Genomic DNA, 25,243 nt, shown 5'->3' with positions numbered 1-25,243 from the left:
TGAAATTGCATCTAAGTTGCAATAAAAGCATTTATAAAGATTGATACTGTCTTGACTCACTGTTCTATAGCAAGGCTGTTCATGGATTTAAAAACAGGCAATGCAAACTTGCAACAGGTTGTTGTAGACAGGAAAAATATATTGAATAAATAAGAATTTATTTTTATTGCTTCTTACAAAATTATTTAGGGCCTTCAGTATTCTGATGGACTACCATCTTAGTATTGAGGGCATAATTACATGTCTTAGTGGTACTAACCTAGGCAAATGCCTTGTGATCTTTAAATCAGCCTACAGTGTTGTCCAATTTTTTCACTTATTTGTACCAATGGAATACATTATAGACATGAAAGTTCAACCCCCCCCCCCCCACCCCTCACATATATATGTTATGATTGCATGGAACTTGCATAATCAAGAGTCAGGCAACCAAACTTTGTACATTTAATTATTCAGTATGCTCCACTAGAGGCAGCGTGGAATCCCTTTGTCATATAAAACATAACAGAGAGAACATGTAAATCAAAAACATTAACAGGAAAAAGTAACACACATAAGATAAAGTGCATGTGTCTTAAAATTCACATACTATTGCATTTAGGTGCAAAAAGAAAGTTGCCATTGAAAATTCTTGTGAAATAATAGTACAAACCCTTATGGCAATACAAATGTGCTGAAGTGTATGTGCCTTTAAATTCACACCTTTTTTCTTTTGGTGCAAAAAAGTCCCAAGATTCTACTGCAGTGGTGTTGTGCAATAATACTGAGAACCCCTATGTTACAATACATACTCATAGATCTTCCACCATTCCAGTGTTCTCAAATAAGAGTGAACTCTTACCAAAACACTATGGGGGTTATTTACAAAAGGCAAATCCACTTTGAACTTGTAGTTTGCACTTGTAGTGCAAAGTGCACTTGAAATTGCACTGAAAGTACACTTGAAAGTGCAGTCACTGTAAATCTGAGGGGTAGATCTGAAATGAGGGTAAGCTCTGCTGATTTTATCATCCAATCATGTGCAAGCTAAAATGCTGTTTTTTTTTTATTTTCCTTGCATGTTTCCTTCGGATCTACAGCAACTGCACTTCCAAGTGCACCTTCAGTGCAATTTCAAGTGCACTTTGCACTTGTAGTTTGCACTTGTAGTGCAAAGTGTATTTTCCTTTCGTAAATAACCACTCATTTTTGGAGGGACATTGGGGGTCATGGTTGGTATGTGTTCAAACAGCTCTTCTCCACCTCTTATACCAGAGCTTAAATCAGCTCCGCTCCAAAGTATTGGCAGGATATAAATAGAAGACAAAAGGGCACACTAGTGTAAAATCAATAAAACTATGTTTATTAAAACTCACAAATGCACTCACGTGTTTAAAAGGTAATAGCGCTCTAAACATATAAGAGCCGGCATCCAGCATTAATTGTTACAATCCTCCATACGTGATGACGTCATGCCGCTACAAATTTCATCAGATACTGATGTCTTCAGGGGATCGCCTACAGGATTCACATTACATACTTACAAAGCATCTGAGAAGAATTTGGGTCTATGCGATCCAATAAAACTGCTGGCGCATCAAACACACACCTTTACTTAATAATACTTTGGTGTGTATCTCACTATATAGATGAAAGGGTTCTTGGATAATGCTCAATGAACAAATTGTCAGTGTGGTGAATGATACTACTAAGTGATTTGAGGCTATCTGGAGCCCCTGGGTTTATTATGTTCATGTGAAGCTGTAGGGGATCTCAACAATTTCAGCTCACCCCCGGGAGCTTTGCTTCTTGTTTTCCTCTTTGGGTTTCTCTCCCTACTCTTTTCCATTTACCCTTCTTTTGTCTTTACTCCATTCTATTCTGTCACTTCTGAGGTTCCTCCTGTTGGGGACTTCTCCTCTTTTAAAATGGTTATAGTTGGTATTCATGGCTTCTTTTTTTTGTTTGCATTTTGCATAGTGAATTGGGAAGTTTCTTTCTGTAGTCCTGGATATAAGATGTGTAACATTTTTTCTTGACACACTGTCCTGCCTACTGTCATGACAGACAATCAGACATTGCGCAAGGCTACTTGGCTTCCCAATGTTAATTTTGCTTTTTTCCATCTTTAAAAACTGTTCTAGTTTTGGAGAGATGTTATCATTCACTGTACTTGGAAAGCTTGTGCCAGAGTCCTGGCTGTTGTAAGGCTAATGACCTTTTCACTTTTTCTGACTTAAAATTTTCAATAAAAACGATTGGAAGCAAAAATGGCTACTACAGAATAGACTTCTTGTGGGAAGAAAGCTAATATATATATATATATATATATATATATATATATATATATATATATATATATATATATATATATATATATATATATATATATATATATATAGTACTGTATTATACCAATGCCCACAGATGTATATACGATACGAAAGATACAAAATGGAAAATAAAAAGTTATTTCACTATAAAAAAAATGCAAATTGAGGTGAATAAAATTTTTTAATTAAAGGGGTTGTAATGGAATTTTTATTTTTCCCTAAATAGCTTCCTTTACCTTAGTGCAGTCCTCCTTCACTTACCTCATCCTTTGATTTTGCTTTTAAATGTCCTTATTTCTTCTGAGAAATCCTCACTTCCTGGTCTTCTGCCTGGTGTGGAGAAAGCCTCTTGAGGGGGCGAGCAGGAGTGTCAGGACGCCCACTAACACACAGCTCATTTCTCTATCTGCAAAGTAGAGAGCGTCCTGACACTCCTGCTCGCCCTCTCCCCCCTTAAGAGGCTCTCTCCACACCAGGGAGAAAGCCTTGCATTACGGTGTGTAATTACAGACAGAAGAACTTTGGGATATCTCTGAATATGGAATATGGATATCTCTGAATATCTTCTACTTCCTGATGCTTCACTTCTTTTTTACCCCCCTTCCTGAGCATTTGATTTTAAGTATTTTACTAATCCAAATTTCTCACAGTGAGACTTCACATTTTTAATTTTGTAAATGAGCATAAAATCATGCTGTATTTTTGTGTACATTTGTGTGTCATATGCTTAGGGAAGGCCATTGATTTCAATGGGTTGCCCTATGTGAGACAAACGTGGCAAAGTAGCTCATGTACCTTTTTGAGCATCTAGCTTTGGATTTTGCTGCTTGAGGTGCATTTTTTCAGGCAAAAGTATACATACTTTGAAGGAGCCTTGAGAAATTTTTTTTTTATTTAAAAATAATTATTAACAGGCTAGTTAAAAAAGGCCTGAATTCTTTCCTAAATGTACATAATATAACTGGGTACTAACATTTATAGGTAAAGTTGATCCAGGGAAAATCTGATTGCCTCTCTGGGGATCAGGAAGGAATACTACAATATTTCACAATATTTCACAATATTTGAACAGTGTAATACCTAAGAACGGAACAATAGGTAATACATATTGGCTAAGTATTTACTTGCTGCAACACATTTAACAGAGAGCACCGCTTTTTCAGGATGGGACAGAAAATCACCAGCTATCATAAAACCTTCAAACAGAACTGAAAAGTATATTTGTTAACAAACAAAACAATATATAGATTATATATTCTTTATAAGATATTACAATTATTTTAGATAAATGATGAGCATTCTTTTTTTTCTTTTTCTTCATGTTTTATATTTTTATTTGCAAATTGGTACTAGGGTGGTCTTTGTCTTAAAACTCTTGTTCAAATATTTTATTAAACTACTTGCCGGCCGCCTACCGCATATTTTTCAGTGACTGGTTGGCTCTATTATGTATAATAGCTACTGAGAGCACGTGCACGCCACCGGAGGCGCTATCGCATGCTAATTGCACACAAGGGAAGCCAATTAAACGGTCCACCGGCCACCCGCGATCATTCCTGGGAGAAGCAGCGTGGCAATGGAAAATCTGCCTTGTTTAGATAGGCAGTATCTAAACAAGGCAGATTGCCGTTCTGACAGGGAAGAAGATAGAGATCTTCTAAGCAGTAACACTAATCTCTATTTTCACCCAGTCAGAGCAACCCCCATACAGTTAGCGAGCAGTCCCAGGGAACACATTTAACTCTTTGATCGGCCCTGAGGGTAACACCTTTCCTGACAGTGTCATTAGTACAGTACCAGTGAATTCTTTAATCACTGTATTAGTGCCAGTGGCCCCCAAAAAAGTGTCAAAAATATCAGTTAGGTGTCCAATTTGTCCACCGCAATGTCACAGTCCCCCAAATAATATGCTAATCACCACTAGTAACATTTTTTAATAAATAACAATTCCATAAAAATATCCCATCGTTTGTAGACGCTATAACTTGTGTGCAATCCAATTAATATACACATATTGGGATTTTTTTTACCAAAAATATGTAGCTAAATACATATTGGCCTAAATTGATGAAGAAATATGATTTTTTTTAAACATTTTATTGGATGTGTTTTATAGCAGGAAGTAGAAAATAAAAACTGCATAGGTGATCAAATACCACCATTTGTTGGTCATCAATTTTTTTTAGGTACAGCGTCACATGACCACACAAAGAAACACAGTGCCATATCGCAAAAAAAATTGCCAGGTCATTAAGGGGGGGAAACCTTCCAGGGGCTGAAGTGGTTAACAAAATATAAAAGAGACATACATAGAGTATTAGCATGTATGAATAAGCCCCCCAAAAAGGGAGTCATAACATAATGAACAAAAATAAAACCAGTTGACTGGATCACAGCCCACAAGATGAAAACAATGATAGGACTTGCATAGTAACTTGGTACCTGAGGCTAGGGGATGACGCAGGCGCCTACTGAGGTTAAAGAAGAGAGAACCCCTTTCCTGTAGATGAAAGGACGATTTTAAAAATCTGGGGTGCTCTCGGATAGAGGGGGCAGTGTGTATTATGTTTAAGACTGTATCTGTATATTCTGTGTAAAAACCTATGTATATAAGTTATTTGCATTGTATGTATGCTCTTTTTTATGTTTTTTCTTTTGTGGGTTTCTTCTTATTTTATATGTTGTAATTTGTTATAATAAAGAAAAGAAGCAATTATAAAACAAGAAGAGAGAACCCTCAGGGTGGTAATATTAATGGGTGATGAAACTCAGCATGCAAACAATATATGAAATGAAAAAAAGATGCTGGAAAACTAGAGGGTGGAGGAGGATAGAGACAGGAGAGGATACTATGCATATCTTAAAACTCTAATTTAAGATGGAATCAGGTGTTGTTGAGATCGGGGCAGATTGCATTTCTTGAAGTTAGTTATCCCAAGTCAGGGGGGCTAACACGTATGAGATCTGACCAAAGAGGAAAGGAGGTAAAGGGGATGAAACTAGGTAGATAGAGAGAAAGAAAGGAGAATAGGTCCAGAAAGCCAGAGGGTTGGGGGTAGTAGGGGGCTCAATGGACCTTTTTTATTCTAAAAATGTTTACAAAATATACAAACACACTGTACATTATGTTTAAGAAAAACTATATGATGTGGGATTTATATATTTTTTTGTATTACTGTACATAACATCTTTATTTTACAGAAAAACATTATATAAATGCAGGGTGTACCTAAGACCGAAGATTCACAGAATATTGTGGGCTTTCTAAAGCGAGGAAATAGCAGAAAGTGTTTGCCTTCATACTCTCTCTATTTCTCTCTCTCACCTAAAATCCCATGCAGAAATGTCTGAGCAAGAAGGAAGGGGAAAAGTCACTGTTCATACTTATTCTATTTTTTAATATATATACAGTCCTCAGAGCTCAAGCAATTAAAGCATTTTATAGCAAAACATGTCAAACTAGCCTAGCACCCCAACTGCTGGCTGGAAAATGGGAATACAAGTTACATGTTACTTAATTGTGACAGAGAAAAATCATAGATAGACAGAAGTTTAAATTATATGATAGATAAAACAGCTCCCATATATGTATTTCATGAAACTAGACATGTGTGGTTATGTTCCGAAATAAAATTCTGACAAATTTTAATTTTTGAAAATTCAGATGTATCCGAATTTCAGAAATACAGTAGTACCAAATTTAAACTAATCCAACATAATGAAAAAAGAAACGGACGAAATTTGAATGCAAATTGTTTTTGAATACTTTTTGAATCGTTTTCAAATTCAAATAGCTTTCAAATTCAAATAGCTTTTGAATTTCCAAAGAGAATAGAATAGAATAGAAAAAAAGAATAGAATAGAATAAAAAAAGAATATAAAAGAATATACCAGAACATAAAAGTATATAATATAATAGAGTAAAACCGAACAACATAGAATAGAAAAAAAATAGACTAGAATATCATAGAAACAAATAGAATAGACTATAACCATCTTCTGAAATTCTAATTTCAAATAGAATACATTTTAATTTGACTACATAAGGAAAAAATAAAATTTTTATATAATATAACCAAATAAAATTAGAAAATAACAGAATAGAAAAAAATGAATAAAATATACTATAAAAGAATCGAAAAGAAAATAATTAAAAAAATATAGAATAGAATATAAGTTATATTCTATTCTATATTTTTTTTATTATTTTCTTTTCGATTCTTTTATAGTATATTTTATTCATTTTTTTCTATTCTGTTATTTTCTAATTTTATTTGGTTATATTATATAAAAATTGAATAAAATATACTATAAAAGAATCGAAAAGAAAATAATTTAAAAAAATATAGAATAGAATATAAAAATATAATATAACAAATTCAAATAGAATCAATTAGAATAGAATAGAGAATAACAGAATTGTATAGAAAAAAACAATAGAATAGAATAAAAAGAATGTAATCAACTTCCAAAATTCTAATTTCTAATAGAATAAATTTGAATAGAAACGAATAGAATAGAGTAGACAATAAAATAATAAAATAGAAAAGAGTATAAAAGAATATAATATTCAAATTGTAAAAGAATACAATTAAAAAAATCAATAGAATAGAATAAAGTAGAATAGAAAGAATATAACAATTTCCCAAAATTCAAATATAATCAATTTGAATAGGATGATGGTTATATTTATTTTATTCTATTCTGTTGTTTTTTTCTATATGATTGTGTTATTTTCTATTCTTTTCTACTCTATTCTTTTCTATTCTATTCAAATTCAAATTGATTCTATTTGAATTTTGGAAAATGGTTATATTATTTCTATTCTATTCTTTTTAATTCTACTCTTTTCTTTTATTTTCTATTTGAATTTCAGAAGATGGTTATAATCTATTTAATTATATTCTTTTTTTTTTATTCTATTCCTTTTTATTCTATTCCATTCTGTTATCTTCTTTTATTTTCTATCCTATTTTGTTCTGTTTTTCTCTATTATATGTTATTCTTTTATTTTCTGTTTCTTATCTACTCTATTTAATGTTTTTCTATTCTGTTCCTTAATTTTCTATTCTGTTTTATTCTCTTCGTAAATTCGAAAACTATTCAAATTCAAAAACGTTTTGAATTCGAAAACTATTTGAAATTGATTCAAAAACCTTTCAGATGGATCCGAATTCATAAAATATAATCAATTAGAATACAAATTAACTAACCGTATTTTGAAAACAAATTAAATAACCAATTAAAATAAAACAAAAGGATTTTTTTTTTTGTTCTGCACATGTCTACATGAAACATTTCATTGAAATAATTCAGGGTGAGCAAAAATTCCATTATCTGCTCATCTATTAATTTTCCAAAAATAACAGCAGATCTCAGAGGCATAAGTGTCTCTCCTCCTACTGCTCAGATTGTCCTAAACAGACAGGGAGAGGCAATCATCAGGCCGTGTCTGTGCTTGTGTGACACTTTAGAAGACATTGAGACCACCATTGCATGTACACATTCAGCTCAGGACAGGCCAGACACAGAAAAATCTGAAGTCTGCACTGTATTTAATAAGAAGGGTGGTGGGTGGAATATGAACATTTTGCAGAAACTAAGGTCACAGTAAAATCATCTGAGCAAAAGATGGCTCTTATATTTTGTGTGGATAGACTTATATAATATGTTCTCATTTATAATAAATAAAACATATGTGGTCATATAGTATCAAGACAGAAAACGAGTTATTCAAAATGTTATATATCTACATCCAATGGTCTGGCGATAAATAGGAAAAACATTCTAAGTAATGAATTCTGCTTCTGCTGCCTTTTTTTCTTTTCTTGACAAGCATATTTTTGTTGCAGTGTTAAGTGTTTCTACCTAATTGGATTACTTGCATAAATTGCTGTGCTTGTGGACATTTGATAGATGTTGATCCTGTTTACTTTAACATGGCCACATCAGAGGATCCATATGCCCAATACAGCATTGAGCTGGTCAAACAGTAATTTAAAAAGATGAGAATATGGAGCAAGGTTAAAACTGATATTCTCCTTCCATAACCGATAGCCCCAAGTTGTAGATGCCATTATTTCTTTTATTTTCAGAGCAAATGAACTTGACAGATGGCCGTGTCACCTAAACCCCTACCTACCAACTTGATTATGCAGAAAACAATACAATAGAAAAGAAATCATTACTGAAGGAACCTGGTTAGTCCATAGAGAGCCGAGTGATACAGAAGAACAAAATTACAGTTGTGGAATTGAACAGCAAGAATGCATTTAACATAAAGTGGGTTACAGCAAGGCAATCAGTCATGGCTAAAGCTATTGTCTGAGCTTGCTTGCATGGTATATGAAGTAATCTGTCATCTTCCACAGAATTTATGCTCAGTTTTTAGCCGAAAATCGGAGCTACTTTGCAAGGAAATGTTTGGCATTTTTTTGTATTAAACAGCTTGTTTGTCAAAATGTACGCAACTTGCATATATGTCGTTATCTTGTAAATAAAAACAGAATACTGCATATATAGGTATATTCTTAAAGTGGTCAGATACATTACAATCTGATTGTACAATTGCATTTAGATTTTCTATCACTTATGTAGTTTGAGAACCCAGCTTATTGTAAATAAATTAAAGGGGATTGTTTAGGCATGCCCTCGCATTAATGAGTTGTTGGTGCTAAATGGAATTACAGGGAATACACAGTCAGAGTGTAATGTATGTGGTTAGCCTAAGAGTGTTCACCTGAGTTCAGGTTCAACAACACAATATATATATATTTCTGTAGGTAATATTACAATTCTGTTTGTATCATATCTATTACTTCTAGGCATTATAACTTTACATTATATGCACTGCTAATCTGCAATGCATTTCAAATAAACACAGGGTTTTCCACTATAATAGCTACTTTTAATTAGTAAAGGGTATATGTAAAAGGGTATATGTTTCTATAGGGAAACATCTATTAGGAATATTAAAAAAAATATAGATAAATTGTAGGTTATGCTCCCAGCTTTTACTCTTTGTTGGCAAATATATACAATGCTCAAAATGCATAAAGTAAGACTGAATAGCATACAACTGAGCTTGTTAATGGGAGTTTCACTGCTTTCTTATTTAATTCAACGATACCAAACTGTGCTGAATCCACTAAAGCTTAACGCATTCCTAGCTTTTATGGTTGTTTGTTTAACATTGCTTCATTGAAATGATGTTCCAACTGAAGTGTGGGATTTAATTTGTGTCTGTGAGGCTACAGGATGGCAGTTCAAATATACTTAAGTAAAGCTCCAATGGAGCCCCTCAATAAAATTGCTACATTTACAGTATAATCATCTGATCCATCTCAGAAATTTAAAAGAATGAAGCTCTCAATATTATTTTCTACATCCACTGAATTTCCATTCACTGTTCTGTATGCTTGGAGGCAGGCAGGTGTGAAATGAGGTAACAAAATAAAGTAGGGTTAGATTAATGTAAAAGAGCTTTTTAAGGAGATTACTGTTACATTTAGATAAATCATTTGTATAACAATGGGTTAATATGAAAAAGTGTTCCTGGTTGTAAAGGTCATTTGGTTATTGCAATTCCTTATTTGTCTTTTGTATGATCTCCACAGAATTGCAATGATAAATGCAGACATATTCAAGAATATGCATTTGTTTTTGCAGCACCCTTAAGAAACTATTAATATATATATCTTTTGTAATAGTAAACAAAATTAAGGAGTTTCCAAAAGAATTGTAGTTCAAAATATACAGTATCTAGAGTGATTTTTGCACTGCTTAATAACTTTTATTTATGACATATTTTCCTTACCCTTTTTGCTTGTTTAATGTCATTTTAGTGTATGCCTAAAAAGGAGCACAGTGCAATGACGTTCAATCATTCATTAAAAATGACTCAAACATGCACAAGCATACAGTTATGATTTACGTTTAAAATTTCTTTGCTAGGTTTCTTCAAGGTTAAAGTCAAAATAACAAAATAATTACATAAGAGATAGGTGTGACCGGCATATAAGCAAAATAAATAAAAACAAGTACAGATATTCCAATAATGAATTTGCATTGCTTTCTAATATTCTTCAGTTTCTTAAAGGATATAGATAAAGGTGCACTCGTATAAAATATGACAAAAATGCAAATGCATAGTGGGGATTTTTTTTTTGTAATGTTCATTTAAATATAAACAAGAGCTAGTAAGCCCCTTGGTGTTACAACATCTGCTAAGAATAGTGGGCCAGATTCACGTAGATGAGCGGCGGCGTAACGTATCGTAGATACGTTACACCGCCGCAATTTTTCATCGCAAGTGCCTAATTCACCAAGCACTTGCGATGAAAACCTACGCCGGCGGCCTCCGGCGCAAGGCGGGCCAATTTAAATGGGCGTGTGCCATTTAAATTAGGCGCGCTTCCACGCCGGACCTACCGCGCATGCTCCGTTTCCGAACTCCCGCCGTGCTTTGCGCGAAGTGACGTAATTTTTTCGAACGGCGACACACGTAGCGTAATTCCGTATTCCCGGACGGCTTACGCAAACGACGTTATTTTTTTAATTTTGACGCGGGAACGACGGCCATACTTTATACAGCAATATGATTGCTGTGTAAAGTTAAGGCACCAAAAAAACGACTAACTTTGTGACGGGAAACTAGACTAGTGGCGACGTAGCGAACGCGAAAAACCGTCGTGGATCGCCGTAACTCCTAATTTGCATACCCGACGCTGGTTTACGACCGAACTCCCCCCAGCGGCGGCCGCGGTATTGCATCTTAAGATCCGACAGTGTAAAACAATTACACCTGTCGGATCTTATGGCTATCTATGCGTAACTGATTCTATGAATCAGTCGCATAGATAGAACAACAGATACGACGGCGTATCAGGAGATAAGCCGTCGTATCTGCTCTGTGAATCTGGCCTAGTTTTCCTAGTGCATATTAATCCAAATCTATACAAGGAATAATGCACAATTACTTGTCACTATACGCTATAGAAAAGAAAGTTTGTCATATTTTCCAATAAGCCCATATAAACTAGATCCCTTCACATGAAACCTTTAAAAAACCTTTGAGCAGAAAATGTCTGCCATTTATAGGTAGCTGCAGGTTCGTTCCACATGTGTGGTTTCTGAGTAAGTTTAAACTCTCAGCCAGGTTTGTCATGCTTACTGGTCCTGTTGTAACTTACAGTATATTACCTTATATTGTTGGTCTTTATTCTCCATTGCTTTAAATAGAACTTAAAGAGGAGTTCTGCCTGCCCCTTTAAAAATTAAAAGTCAGTAGCTACATATACTGTAGCTGCTGACTTTTAATATTAGGACACTTACCTGTCCTGGAGTCCAGCGATGTCAGCACCGCAGCCAATGTTTACATTGGCTAGTCGGGTGCTGCCGCTGCCACTGATAGTAAGGGAGCCCGGTAGTGTAGACTTTCAGCTTCATGGCCGGGTCCCTACTGCGCATGCGCAGAGCGCACTGTGCTCTCTCACTGACCCAACAAAAGGGGAGTGAGGAGGAGGGGGGCTTCTGACGTACTTCGCCGCGGCCCGGTCTCCCATAAATGGGGACAGGGTACCAGTAAAAAACAGGTACTCGCTCCCCTCTCCCCCCCAAAAGGTGCAAAATGTGGCACTGTAGAGGGGGCAGGAACCAGATGAACTGAAGTTCCACTTTTGGGTGAACTCCACTTTAACTCTTACAACAACATTTTTTTCTTTTTGGTTCTTTCACCTCCCGCTTACAAAAATAAGTAAAACAAAAATATTAAATTGTGTACCCTTTGGGTGTTTTCTGTGCTGCAAAACAATACTTCCTGCTTTTTGTTCTAGTCTAGGCCCCATTTCCTCCTGGGTTTGCTAAGTCATAGCTATCCATGGAGGCAGTGTACTGTACATCTGCACATGCACAGTGTATTTTGTACATGTGCTCAAAACATCACTTAGAATTGGAATGCCCGTCTGCTAGAACTGGCAGTGCTGCATGCATGCATGCACAGAAACTGCCTCATGTGCAGATTCACCACTTGTATCTACCAGGCATTTGGATCTGACAGAGACCTGCACTTGTACTGTATCTGTATGAGAGGTTTTTGGGCATGCTTACAGCACTGTCAGTTCTAGTGTATAGGCACTCTTTTTGCTGGTGATGTTTTGTGGACCTGGTAGTGACCTGCAGCACAGCACATCTACACTTTCAAGATGGTGGCATGGAAAAGGCATGGGGGAGGGAATGGATAACACAATGAAGTTTCGCTTAACGTTTATGTAAACCCGAAATCTATTTTCGGTATGTTTTGCACTATGATCCAGTGTACACAATTTTTTTTCTGGTACACAGTTTCCTACATGAAGATGCTGTCTGTAGCAGCACTTTCTGTTGCAAGCAGACAATGCAAAACCACTATTTTTGCACATAACCACTGTGTTTTTAGCTTGCCATGTGAACTTCACCAGTTGGCCATTAGGCTGTCTATGGCCGTGTACACACAAACAGTTTTCTCTGCAAAAACCAGCAAGAAAACTGCTGGCAGAGCTTTCTTGCCGAGAAAAGCGTTTGTGTGTATGAGGCTTTCAGGTTTTTCGTCAGGAAATATGGGCAGAATCTTGATGAGAAAAATAGAGAACCTGCGCTCTATTTTCTTGTCGAGACTCTTGTCGGCCTGTTTCCCGACGAGAAACCCGAGAGTGTGTATACTTACCTGTCGCCGTGGAAACCCGCGCATGCTCAAAATTACTTTGACGCATGCGCGGTAGCTTCCACGGGATAGGTAGGGTGAGGCAAGATGGTGGCGACAGCATCGAATGTGACGAGTGCATGCTCGTCGTACGCGATGACGTCACCGTGTTCTTGCCTTTCAAGAGAACTGCGGTTCTTTTGAAAAGGTTAGTGTGTACACTTGGGCAGCAAGAGATTCTTGCCAAGAATCTCATCGGGAAAAACAATGTTTTTTTCCTGGCGAGATTCTTGCCCGTGTGTACATGGCTTATCTAATAGACCTCACAAGGAATGGACATAGCAGGCAAAATGTGGCTGTAAAATTGTGGGGCAGTGATTTAGCATTCTCAGCCTGTAATAGTAAGTGATCTTTCTAGCAGGAGATCCAGGTAAGAAACTTTGCAAAAGATTCACACCATAAAAAAATTGATTCGCTTAAAGATAAACTCCAGCCTTACCTTCAGTCATGCACAATTGTACAGACATCTCTCTTATATTGAAATTTCTTCCTCTGATTTTACTGCACACAAAAGGGAGAATTTAAAAACAATGCTTGCACCACTCTTCTAAACTTAAAGTGGTTTTAAAGCCTAAACATTTTTTACCTTAAAATATTCCTTGTATTAAGGTACATTTTTTTTAGGCATCAGCATCCTCCCCCCACCTTTTATTTACCTGAGCCCTTATTCGATCCAGCCTTGTGTATGTCTGCAGCTCTTTTCTTCCCTCACTTACGGGTCTCGCTGGCATTGATGGAGCATGGAAAGCCATTGGCTCCCAGTGCTGTTAATCAAAGCCAGTGACGAGGGATCGGGGGGCGAACCGAGTGTCATTGTCTGTGTTAATTACCACAGCAGTGGGGCTCAGGAGCAAGCACACATGAGTGCCCCCATGGAAACCAGATTCCCATGAGGGCACTGGACAGAGAGGAGGGGCCAGGAGCGCCAATGGGCCCGAGAAGAAGCAGTTCATGGCCAATACAGATAAGTATTTTTTTTATTTACCTTTACAATCATTTAAATTAATGAGGCAGATGCTTTAGAACTGATCTGCTCTATGTTTTACACTGTGTCTGTCACAGAACACTGCATGCTCCAGATTTCTATGTCTGCCCCACCTCACCATTCCAATGAGTGCAGGAGGGAGGAGAATGGCTGAGTGGGGTAGCAGAGAGAGGAATGTGAGCTGTCTGCTGACTGCTCACATTCTTTATCCCCTTCCCGCCCGCCACCTCCTGGCCTTTTACAAACTTCTAAATTCTGAGAGGCGGACCCAGGTGTTCGGGTCATGTGATTGGCTGTTGCAACAGTCGCATGATCAGGAATTTTGTTGAACATCACTGAACTCTTTTTAATCCCATATCTTTTCTGAATATTGGTGACCAAAACTGAACTAAATATTCAATATGAGGCTTGAACGTATGCCTTCTTTTTTTATTGCATAACAGTATTTTCTGTCTTTGTTAGATTCAGCTTGCCATTGCAAGCTGTTGCTAAGTCTGTGTTCTACAAGCACCCTCATATCCTTTGCAATCCATGCTTCTCCCAGGGGAGACCCTCCTAATATGTGTAGTTTTGCATGAGTAATTTTGGAACCCAAATGCATAACTTTACATTTACCAATACTGAACCTCAAATTAAGTAACACCACTATTAACCAATGATTTGATGGTCATTATCTTACTGAACACTAATTAATTGTGTGCTATTTTCTCATGACAGGGCACTATCCCACTGAACACTATTGAATTGGGACTTAGTTTTCTACAGGGAACCTCTTTTGCTAAACACTTATGAATTGAGAGCTTTTTTCCCACTTGGGGCCATTTTCCTACTGAACACCAATCAATTGTTTGTTGTTGTTCACTGGGGGCACTATCTCACTGAACCAAAATGATTTGGTAGCTATTCTTCCACTGGATACCTCTTTCACTAAACACAAATAAATTGGGATCAAATTCAGGATCAACTTTAGTTTAGCGTTAATGACTTCATTTTGCATAGGCCTCAGATGTATGATTGCAAAGAAAAACCTTGTTTTTAATCTAAATGTGGAACAATTTGGAAACAGTTTAACAAAGTTATTCATGCTAACTAGCTAAAGTTTTTTTTTTTTCTCTATTGTCGCTGTGACCCACAGAACAAGATATAGAGGAACAGGGCTTACTGTGACATAAAAACACATAAAAAAAGACTTCTATCATTTTATTCACTGTCTTTGAGCCAATTGGAGTGACTTCTTATTATGTTCCCCTCTTACCCTTGTATCTGGAGCAGGAAGCAAGGGAAATGCTTAAAATTGCAAAAACAGACAGGAATAAAAATATAAAAATATAAAAATATATCAATGGCTCAATTCAAAACAAAAACTATTTTGACACACTTTAAGTCAGGAGTCTCATACTAAGGTGGGGGATATGAGTATTGATAAATAGTTACCGTATCTACAGCAACCCTCCTGTTTCTATTACTTCTTTTCATTTTGCTTTAAAAAGGAAAATATAATCCAACCAGTTGTTAAGGGTAGCAGCTACAATGCTCAAATATATTGCTTTCAGGACAGGAAAGTTGTGTAATTATGAAATTAAATGTATATAGATTGACCAATAAAAATAACACACAAAATGTTTTAGGCCATTTTCCTGTAAAACAATATAATGGTGAAAAGACTGTTAACTGGAACAGAAGAATTAATATATTTGTCTCCCTGGTCAACTGCCTGTTTGAAGCTTGTGAGGCACCTAATATATTTCTGCTAAGGGACCACAATTGGTTTCACTCATGATGTAGTATTGCCTCATCATTTCCCTCATTTACTGCTAAGACCTGCATAAAAGATGGATCTCCTTTTAAACCGTTAAGTGGTGCAACTGCTGGCTTTATCGGCAAGTCGCCAGCATGCTCAAGGGAAAAGTGCTATCTCCTATGGCCCTGAAAATTGATATTGAACATGGAAGGAAAAATCTCACAAGCTGATAGCAATTAGCTAAAAAGGATTTGCAACTCCATGATTCATCACACCAGGGAATCAAAGTCATTTGCAGACAGTGTTTCCACAGTCCCAGCATGCTGCGCTAAAGATATACCTCTGTTTATTTCTCACACTCTTGTGTGACATTTCCTTTTTTTAAGCCTCTATTTTCACAAAAACATAACAGTATGCCTAGGCATTGCTAGCCTTTGATTCATTCCTAGCTTGCTGAATGAAAGTGTCTCTGACTGTATACTAGTGAGAATGAGATTTCAGTGGGACACACAAGTGAATGTGTAGAAGCTGTACCACAAAAGAATCAAAAGGTCACTTTGTAATGAAGAGGAAAAGGCCACTCTTGAGATTTATTTAACGGGACCTATGGGGTTAAAAAAAGTCTGTTACAGTACTGACTGCATTTTAAAATAGAGTGCAATTAAAATGGCAAGACCCTTGAGTCGCCCAGTGATTTTTGCCAATTAATAAAAGGGAGCAGAAAATAGCAACAGATATACTAGTGGACAAATGAAAGATGAACAGATTAATGTGAAGTCTAAAATGAAACTCATGTATGTACATGACAACAAGCTACAACAGGCACTGTGACAACACTATGCATTGTAGACTAGAAAATGAGGAAGTAGTGTTATAATACAATATTTTTTTTTTTCAATCCAACAGTATGCAAAAATGGATATTATAGGTATAACTTTAGAGTAGGTATTAGTGTTTGTGCATGATGCAAATGGATGCTTCCAATATGATATAGTAGGTATTTGCATGTTCTGCAATATGTGGATCATGAGAAACCATTTTCTATTGTTACTAAAGGTGCTGGGTGCACCTCTTCTTTTTTCTATTGCTTTCTGTTAGCCCATTGGGGAGGTAACTCCTCTTCTTCCTTTCCCTGTGAAAAAAAGGGTTGCAGGACAGGAAGGCACATACAAAAAAAAACTCAGACTATTCTATCCTTTCATAGTTACATAGTTAGTCAGGTTGAAAAAAGAAACAGGTCCATCCAGTTCAACCATAAAAAAAATAAAAAATAAATAAAATAAAAAATATTGTACAATCCCATATACCCAATTCTATTCCCCATGCAATTTCCCCTCACCTCCTGCCCTGACGTTTCTTCAAAGGGGAAACTAATAGCAACACAAATGTGATAGATTCTAACCCTTGCCCACTCTTGTTTTTTTTTATAATTTACATTTTTTTTAGTTTTTTTTTTCACATGACAGCAAAAGAGATGAGTTATCAGACAGGGGACAACATATAAATTTCCAAATCAATTAGTAGTCTTACAAAGACACATAGGGCCAGATCCACATAGAATTGGATCGGCGCAGCGTATCAAAGATACGCTACGCCGCTGTAACTTACTTTTGGCTGGTTCGAATCCTAAAAGAATTTGCGCCGTAAGTTACGACGGCGTAGTGTATCTCTGGCGGCGGAATTCAAATCAGCGATTAGGGGGCGTGATTCATTTAAATGAAGCGCGTCCCTGCGCCGAATGAACTGCGCATGCTCCGTTTCAAAATTTCCCGCCATGCATTGCGCGAAATGACGTCGCAAGGACGTCATTTTTTAAAGTTAGACGTGACTTACGTCCATCCCGATTCACGGACGACTTACGCAAAAAAAAAAAAAACAATTAAAATTTAGACGCGGGAACGACGGCCATACTTAACATGGCAAGTCTAACTATACGCCGCAAAATACCAGCTTTAACTATACGCCGGAAAAAGCCGACTAGAGACGACGTAAGAGAATGCGACGGCCGCGCGTACATTCGTGGATTGTCGGAAAAAGCGAATTTGCATACCCAACGCGGAAAATTATGCAAACTCCACCCACCGGACGCCGAAGTATTGCATCTACGATCCGAAGGCGTACGAAGCCGTACGCCTGTCGGATCAAACCCAGATGCCGTCGTATCTTGGTTTGAGGATTCAAACTAAAGATACGACGTGGGAAATTTGAAAGTACGCCGGCGTATCAGTAGATACGCCGGCGTACTCTCACTGTGGATCTGGCCCACTGTTTAAAGATATGCATAAGTCACAGTGACCAAATCGACTACAAAAACAACACCTTGCCCACTCTTAAAGAAAATGATGGCTGAATTTAGCTTTCTTTTTTTTTGTGCTTCAGAGGGGACAGCAGAGTTTAATTTCTATGTTTCATGAAAGATGATCACGTTTAACCCTTTGATTGCCATTAAAATAATTCATGCCCCTTGGCTTTTTTGCATTGCCAATAACATATGGAGTATGTCAGGCCAATACAATTTTTTTTAGATATGAGCTTGGTTTTATTGTAACGTATGGGCACTGAATAAAGTAAATAAATAAATACATAAATAAACAAAGGGTTTTAAGCAGCTGTAAAGCCATTCAATCACTTCTACAAATTAAAACAATGTATGTTCACTCCTGCATTTTATTTTAGTCTTCTATTATTGATTCATAATCAATTTCTCTCCTGTTGTATTTAGAATAATGACAAGGCTTTCCATACACCGTTAAATATACCTGGAGTGTTCTGGACTGGGAGCACTCAACTCTGGATAAGAACCTCCATTCTCTTCATTACAAGCCCATGCCTCTCAGCTTGAACAAGGACATAGCAGATCTCTGCTACAGGGTACTGGTGCACATCTAAAAGCCCTACAACCCCCCCCCCCCAGTAGGAGTTCTGTATCAGAACATTAAGCATAATAGGCTATGGCTTACCTAAAGGGCCGGTAAGAAACTTCTAAACTTCTCTTCTGCTTAAAGATTTTTATACAGTGATGTCTTGCTTGCAATTGTTTTGCCGGATTGGAGTGACGAGATATCATGAAGTAGCTAATCTGGGGTGATATCAGCCTCCAGGTTAGAGCACTAAGTAGGAGACAGTGTGGGTAGGGAGAAATTATTCACATAATCATCCAGTTTAGAAGGAGTGTACTTCAAAGTAGAGGCATAGGGGCAGATCCACAAAGCACTTACGCCGGCGTATCTCGAGATGCGCGGCGTAAGTGTAAATATGCGCCGCCCTATCTATGCGCAGTATCCCCAAAACGAAATACGCCTGAAAAATAGTTTTTTTCCGACCGACGTAATTTTTCTACACCGGCGCATCGTGGGCGCAAAAATACACTGGACGCACCATTGTTTTGCTATTCAAATATGCAAATGAGGTAGATACGGCGATCCATGAAATTACGCTTGTCCGGCGCAAGCTACACGCTATGCGCGTAAGCTGGACGTCTGGGCTAAAGTTACCCCTCATAAAAGCAGCTTTAACTTTGCACCAGACGTGTGCAGGTCAGCTTCAGCAGCACCGTTAGGGACGAGCTGAGCAGCCACACTTGCAGGACAACAATCTGTATGCCAACATACCAGGCCATAGCTATACTACTGGCTTTAGATGCGCGTAGAAGGAGGAGGGCACGGAGGAGGAGGGCACGGGAGAGGATATACCGACCGCGTATAAACGTCTTTGGCATTGGGGATTCGGAGGTGTATCGCAACTTCAGATTCAGCCCTACTGCCATCCTGGAATTAACCACAACCCTGAAAGATGACATCACCAGCCAGACACGCCGCTCACATGCAGTGGAGTCACTGGTCAAGGTATTGGCAACACTCCATTTCCTTGCCAGTGGCTCGTTTCAGCGTACAAGAGTTGTGGCTGGATGGCACAATCCACCAGGTTGTCCCCGCAATCGTCAGACGCATGGCCAACCAAATCATCAGACCCACCCAGGAGCACCTGCGGGTGAAGGCAATGCGTGATTTCTACAGAATTGCAGGATTCCCATGCACCGTGGGGGCCATTGATTGCACACATGTGGCACTACGCCCCCCCCCCCATGACACAGAGCACATATACCGCAATCAGAAGCACTGGCATTCCATCAATGAACATGTGATAGCCGATGCCCAATGCCTCAAATGGCACATCTGTGCCAAACACCCAGGGTCCAGCCATGACAGCTACATATACCGTCAAAGCCCCATCCCAACAGAATTCGAACAGAACGTGTATGGGGACAGCTGGCTGGTTGGTGAAACCCATGATGCACACATCACGAGGGGCACATGCATGACTAACATCCTCCTTTCTTTTCACTTCCAGGTGACTCTGCATATGCACTTGGACCCCATCTCATGACTCCATACCGGAATCCTGAAACCCCAGGAGAGAAAAGATACAATTATGCACACACACTTACCCGTGGAGTGGTGGAACACACCTTTGGCCTCCTGAAGTCCCGTTTCCGATGCCTGGATAAGTCTGGGGGGACCCTGTTGTATTCCCCAAACTTTGTGTGCCAGATCATCGGTGCATGTTGCATGCTGCACAACTTCGCCGTGAGAAGGGGCATGGAGATTGACATACGTGATGACCTGACCCCCCAACCACACAATCCCCCCCTAACCGAGGCTACCCCGTCTTTTGAGGGAACAGCAGTCAGGAGATGCCTCACAGTAGGCATCTTTGCACATTAAACACACACATCATCATGGCACAAGCAGAATGCACGCATGCACACCACTGTAGTCCCTAGCACACACACCCCACATCCTCATCAAATTGGATTAGCCCAAGTCCACCATTCAGGACTTGTGAGCAGCAACGCCACGCCAAGGCTCCAATTATGTTGCTGTACATTCATACACTATTCACACGGACCTGGGGATCACTTCTCCCTGGTCCTGGGGATCACTTCTCCACCACAACTGAGGGTGACACCCCTTTTCCGGCAGGAATGTCACCCCCACATTCAAACATCATTCACACTGTAGCCTGCACTACTAACCGTGTGCTTGGGCTACAAAATAACACAACACACTCATAACCTGAGTAAAATAACAAAGAAACATAAAACACTCATAACCTGAGTAAAAATAAAACAACAAAAAAAACTACCGGCGCTGCCGTGCCCCACGCCTGCGGCGGCCACGGCCCCGGCCCCAGCTCCTCAGGGGAGACTCATGGGGGGGAATCAGGAGGAGAAGCATCCCCTGGTCTCTGCACACCTGGCGGCCTGCCCTCCAACGCCAGGGCGATGCGGGTGAGGACCACATTGGTGTCCCCCTGCAGCCTCACCCCCGTCTGGATGGCTGCCGTGTTGGCTCTGACAGCCTCTGTCAGGGAGCGCACCTCCTGACCCACGCCTGCTGTGGTGGTCTGCAGATCATACATGCAGGTGATCACAGCTAGGGAGTTGCATGCCACATCCTGCACAGACTCCTTTATGGAGGCCATGCTGTCTGCCATGTGCTCCATACTCACGGCAACCTGAGCCAGATGGCGGGTCTGGCGGGCCTGGTCCCTCCGCAGGTTTTCTGGCGGAACGTCTGCCACCCCCCTTGTCTTCCTTGTCGCCTTCCTGGGTCCTGATGTGGCTTGGGGCCTAGGAGAAGGGGAGCCCCTTAGGCCCCATACTCACGAGCAAACATGTCTGCTGAAACTGGCCCGCAGGCCAGTTTCAGCAGACATGTTTGCTCGTGTGTGGGCGCGAGCGGGCTGAATTCCAGCAAACATTTGCCCGCCGGGCCTTTTCCCAGCGGACAAATATTCCTGGACTTGTTTTAAAACAGCCCGCTGGAATTCAGCCCGCTCGGACATGTACGGTCGTCAGTACAGACCTACCGTACATGTCCAGGCGCCCGCCGTCCCTCGCATGCGTCGAATGACTTCGACGCATGCGTGGAAGCATTTTAAAGGCGGGCCGCCCACGTCGCCGCGTCATTGTCGCGGCGACACCGCGTCATCGACGCGGCGACACCGCGGACACGCCCCGCGTATTGTTTACGCGCGGACTTCTGTACGATGGTGTGTACAACCATCGTACAGAAGCCCTCTGGCAGACATGTATGGTGAAAACGGTCCGACGGACCGCTTTCACCATACATGTTTGTCCGTGTGTACCCGGCCTTAAGGGAAAGCCCTGTTGGGGGAGGAGCGGGAGGGGCTACCCCTGATGGAGGCCTGACTGGTGCCAGCCCTAGGGGAAGACTCCTCCAAATGGAGAAGGACCGCATTGCCACTCATCACCTCCTCCTCAACCTCCTCCTGAGGAGAGCTGTAGCCACTCCCTTCCACAGATGACTCGTGGCTCAGGTGGTCTGCCTCAGACTGATGTCCGGGGGAGGCTGTGGACTGGCCAGATGGCCCAGCACCCTCCTGCACATCTGTGAATGACACAAAACATTCACAGGTTGGAGGATCCACACACTTGTCACATGTTCCCTTCCACCCCCACACATGCTACACACCAGATAGAAAAAAAAACACACTTACCTGTCCTCAAGACCTCCTCAATGGAGTCAAAGCCTGGAACTCCCTCCATTTGATGCCTGTGGAGGCACTGGGCAACCACTCACTCCTCAGCACTGAGCGTCACAGTGGTGACTGGTCCCCCTCCAGTGCCCCTGGAATGAGTGGTCATCTTAGCCAGCTTACCTCAAACCACGCGCCGCAGATCATTGATCTTTTTCAAGATCTCATTGGGGGTCCTGGCCTCAATCCCCAACGCATTGACATCATCTGCGATCAATGCCAGGATCTCCTTCCTCCTGGCCACGGTGATATTGGCACTCTCTGGCCCATGGCACTATCATATTGGGCCATGGCCCTGACAATGATAGCCCTCTCCTGTGGGGAGTAATTTAGCTTCCTCTTCTTCCCAGCTGCTGACATTGCTCCAAAACACACACCTACAAACAACAGAACAAAAGCACATTGCTTCAGGGGGGGAAACAAGAGGATGTACTTTTGCACTGGACGGGCGTATCTCACTAATTACGCCGGGCCTAGTTCGTATCTCACTGATTACGCCGGGCCGAGTTCTGAACATGCGCAGAGAGGCGCTGAACATAGTCAGCATCACTGCGCATGCGCCGTTCGGTCGGCCCTTCATTTGCATGGGGTCACAGCTCATTTCAATGGAACACGCCCACTTCCTTCCTACTTTCAATTACGCCGGCTTACGCCTCATAATATACATTGCGCCGGCGCATCGTCGGGCGCAAATACTCTGAGGATACGGCACTTGCCTCTATAAGTTGAGCCGGCGTAATGTAAATGAGATGCGCTACGCTGGTCTATATATGCGCAGATGTACATGGATCTACCCCATAGAGCCTGCAATAGTAGTCAGAGAACTGGTCTATATTAAGACTAGGGCAAGTGAGCATATGGTCGCGAGGGCTAAAAATTCTGGGGATAGACTGAGCAGCAGTTTGCTCAGTTTGTCAGCCATGCAAGCAGTTTACTGCACCTGTATCCCTGCCCATAAATGTGTTGCACCTAATGGAGAAGGGCCTTTCTAGTAAGTTCAGTGTGAATTTGGGGGACCTCTTGTAGAGAGATTATGAATAAGATTACAGATGGTTGGATCCCGGTTAGAGGCAATGGCATATTCCATAATTGCAAACTGAGTGGCCTGTCAAGATTTTCTCTAGATTGTCTTCTAGCCTTATGAATACATGTTTTGCATATTGACTTCATATAAAGACTTTTTGAGGCATTCCACACTATTAGGGAATTAGTATCAATACTAATAGGCCAATAGTGCTGCAGAGAGGACTGAACATGGGGCCTATGCTTGCAATTGTTACTGAACTGATTTGATAGCAGTGATTCACTTTAGTGTTTTCACCTGATTATTGGTTCCTATGGACAACATGGCTGAGACTAGGCAATAGAAGGCTTATCAGTCTGGAAGACCTCTCCACCCCACTAATTATACATCCTGCACCCATTGCACTCCAGCATGACTAGCAGGCAGGCTTACCTGCAATTTGACACTGACTAGACCCCCTCTGACTGACAAATCAGGACGAAGCTACTGTTTAGTAGAAGTCAATCAATCTGGATCAAATGGATGAACCCAAAGGAAGAAGGGAGAAAACCCCCTACTTCAAGTCGATGTTGCGTTGTGGAAGGAAATACCCCACAAAGGGATATAAGAGAACGATGATGAAGCTAAAAACTTTGTCCAGCAGGTCATGCAAGGAAAAAGAAAAAAAAACAATGCTCCGGATGGTGCAGATCATTGTAATAAAACCAACAAAATGCTGACATTAAAGTGATCACAAAAATATATAAAAGAGAATAAAAGCAATATGGGGAGTAGGCGTACCAAGCCCTGCACGTTTCCTCCTAGAGGGACTTCAACTGGGGCATCTACCTGCTCCCCCATATTGCCATACATTTATAATAAAATACTCCTAATTGTACTGGGAAACAAACCAATCAGGAAATTTGCACAGTATGTGTCTGTGATTGGAGGAGAGTCGGTCACATGACATGAGGGACCCACGACCTCCAAGCACAGACCAATCACATAGCAATATATATAAAACACATCCTGGGTCAGCTGAATGACCAATCTGTAATCAAGTGATGATCTCAATATAGCCAATAATAGAGGTCAGAAAAACCGCCAAAAAACTGAGGCGGGGTTGAGACACACAATGTTAGACATCCATGTGTCCACCCCTCCTAAATCATTGGTCAGATTCCTCTGACTGCAATGGCCAAAGAAAACCCATATGTAGGTCCAATCAGCCAAACCCATGTGGAGAGGGGGATGAGAAATCAAACAGCACCCACCCATCCACATCAAACCTCCATTCAAGCCGCCAACAGACCTAACCTCCCACACCGACACCTGTGCCGAGCTCCCACAACGAGGACGACAATCGGCCGGTGTACAGTGCGGAGACACGTCACGTCGAAAAACGTCTCCATGGTCACATGGAGCGCGGCGATGGAAGCGCACCAGCCACACATGTGACGTCATGACGCGAAGCGTCACTGTAGTCACATAGAGCGTGCACCCATCCGTGTAGTCATACAGTGAACTTGGTGTTGAGTTATTCACTTTACGGTCATCACTGAGGACAAGGGGGCACTCTTTACGTCTAGAGGAAAAGCGATTTCACCTCCAAATACGGAAAGGTTTTTTCACAGTAAGAGCTGTGAAAATGTGGAACAGACTCCCTCCAGAGGTGGTTCTGGCCAGCTCAGTAGATTGCTTTAAGAAAGGTCTGGATTCTTTCCTAAATGTACAGAAAATAACTGAGTACTAAGATTTGTAGGTATAGTTGATCCAGGGTAAATCCGATTGCCTCTCGGGGGATCAGGAAGGAATTTTTTCCCCTGCTGTAGCAAATTGGATCATGCTCCGCTGGGGTTTTTTGCCTTCCTCTGGATCAACTGTGGGTATGGAGTTGGGTGTA

Source organism: Rana temporaria, chromosome 5, assembly GCF_905171775.1.
Source record: "Rana temporaria chromosome 5, aRanTem1.1, whole genome shotgun sequence".
Taxonomy (NCBI): Eukaryota; Metazoa; Chordata; class Amphibia; order Anura; family Ranidae; genus Rana; species Rana temporaria.
This window is presented reverse-complemented; position numbering follows the sequence as displayed.